Source organism: Octodon degus, unplaced genomic scaffold (assembly GCF_000260255.1).
Source record: "Octodon degus isolate 3935 unplaced genomic scaffold, OctDeg1.0 scaffold00236, whole genome shotgun sequence".
Classification (NCBI taxonomy): domain Eukaryota; kingdom Metazoa; phylum Chordata; class Mammalia; order Rodentia; family Octodontidae; genus Octodon; species Octodon degus.
The window spans coordinates 3251075-3253711 of record NW_004524812.1 but is presented as its reverse complement, the minus strand read 5'-3'; positions in this window follow the sequence as shown (position 1 = coordinate 3253711).

The following is a 2637-nucleotide window of genomic DNA, read 5'->3' as shown; positions in this document are numbered from 1 at the left end:
GTGCTGAGCTGAGCTAGCAGGGGTGCTTCAGGACCTCTGAAGCCTGGAAGAGTCCTTAGCATCACACCAATGGACCTCATTGCTCTACTCTTGTTTTTATTTCTTGGGGGGGGGGGGCATGACCTCACAGTGTAGACCAGCCTGACCTTGAATTTGCTCTCCTGCTTCAGCCTCCTGACTGCTAGGATTGCAGGAGGGCACCACTGCATCCAGCTTCTCTAGTCTTACTTTTTTTTTTTCAGTATCAGGGATCAAACTTGGAACCTTGTGCTTGCTAGCCAGGTGCTTATGCCACAGAGCTACAACCCCAGGCCACTTTATTAGCTCCTTTGTCAACCATGCGTTTCTGTGCTTCCCCCATGCCCTTTCTGAACACTGCCCCTCTCCTACACACTGCATGTAACCAGCCTGCTAGGCCATGCGAGGGGTAAGAGCAGGCAACCCTGAGTCCTGTGGGAAGAAGTCACAGCCAACAGGGCTCTTCTCACCCTTGAGGCCAAGAAAAGCATCAAATATGGAATAGGGTCACCACAAACAGTACACGAAACGAGTGCTCAGGGCTGTGCTGGGGACCGAGGGGGTGAAGAAAAATAACTATTGATATTTTTCTTTCATTAATTCAATAATTTTGTTTTTTCAGTGCTTTTTTTAAATTTTTTTTAATTTTTATTTATTTATGTGTGTGTGTGTGTGTGTGTGTGTGTGTGTGTGGCCAGCTCAGCCCACCAGGGGGCGGGGCTGGCTGGCATGTGGTGCTGGGGGATTGAACCACGGTCCCTTTGCTTTGCTAAGCTTATTCTAAGTAGCTGCTTTAGACCACTGAGCCATCTCACCAGCCTATCAGTACTTTTTTTTTTTTGGTTACTTTTTTTTTGTGGCACTGGGGATCAAACTCAGGACCTGTGCTTGCCAGGCAAGTACTTACACTGCTGAGCTATATCCCCAGCCCTTTCAGTGCATTTTTTGAGATAAGGTTTCACTATATAGTCCAGGTTGGCTTTAAATTCACAGCAATCTTTCTGCCTCAGCCTCCCAAAAGCAAGGACTACAGAAAAGTGCCACCACGCCCAGTTTTACTACTTTTTAATATGAGGCACTTGCCTCTGATTGTTTATTAATTTTTAAAAAAATCTTTTATGTATTTGGTACAGCATGTCACTACATAGCTCAGATTCGTAGTGATCCTCATGTCTCAGCCTCCCCAGCGCTAGGATTACAGGTGTGTGACACCATGCCTGGTTTCAGTGGCTGGCACAATGCAGAGACCTCTGAGTGATCTCCCTATTGTTTTCTTTTCTTCTTTTTTCTTTTTTGGCGGAACCGGGGATTGAACTCAGGTCCTTGCGCTTGCCAGACAAGCACTTATTCTACTGAGCCATCTCACCGGCCCTGCTTGTTTTCAAATAACAGCTTTATTATATGGGTGTGGTGGTGTCACCTGTAATGCCAGTTATGTTGCGAGGTGAGGCAGGAGGATCCCAAGTTTGATGCCAGCCTTGCCAATTTAGTGACACCTTGGCTCAAAATAAACTTAAAAGAGCCCAGAACACAGCTCACTGAAAGAGTATTTGCTTAGTGTGTGCTGAGTTTGATCTCCAGTACCACAAAGAAAGCAAAACAAAACAGCTTTATTAAGATGTAATTCACATATTTAAATTGTACATTTTAGTGATTTTTCATATGCTCACGGATATGTATAACTGTTAGCACAATCATTTTTGCAACGTTTTCATCACCTCAAAAGAAGTGTTGGGGCCGGGGAGATGGCTCAGTGGAATAAGCGCTTCCCTGGCAAGCGTAAGAGCCTGAGTTCAATCCCCGGGGGAAAAAAAAAGTGTTATAGTTGGGGAGATAGCTCAGTGGCTTAAGTAGCTGTTTGGCAAGTGCAAGGTCCCAACTTCGATCCCTGGTACCACCAAAAGAAATAATAATAATAATAAAGTGTTATAAGGGCTGGCCTACTAGCTCAGCGGACTAAAGCACCTGCTTAGGCAGAGTACAAAGGCCAGCAGTTGGATCCCCGGCATGCTGGGCTGGTCCTGCCCTTGGGGAGCACTGAGACTGCAGTTGAGACTGGGTGTGGTGGCGGGTGCCTGTAATTCCAGCACTTGGGAGGCTGAAAAAAGGAGAATAACTGTGAGTCCGATCTATATAATGAGACCCTGTATACCCTGTATATTTTTTCTTTTTGTGGCAGAACCGGGGATTGAACTCAGGCCCTTGCACTTGCTGAGGAAGCGCTTATTCCACTGAGCCATCTCCCCGGCCCCTCTGTATACCCTGTAAACCCTGTCGTAAACACAGAAAAAAAAAGAAGTGTCCCGCCCTTTAGCCATAACCTGCTTAATCTTCCATCCCAGCCCTGGGCACTGATTAATCTTTCTGTCTCTGTAGATTTGCCTGTTCTGGTTTCCATGTAAATTGACTCCTACAGTTTATGGTCTTTTGTGTCTGGTACTATCACTCAGCATGATTTTTTCAAGGTTCATCCATGCAGCATGTAACAGTACTACTTTCCTTTTCATAGCCCAATAATACTCCTCTGCGAAGGTATACCACAATTGTTTATTTGTTTATCCATTGATGGATATTAAGCTTGGGATTATTTCTAGTTTTATTTATTTATTTATTTATTTT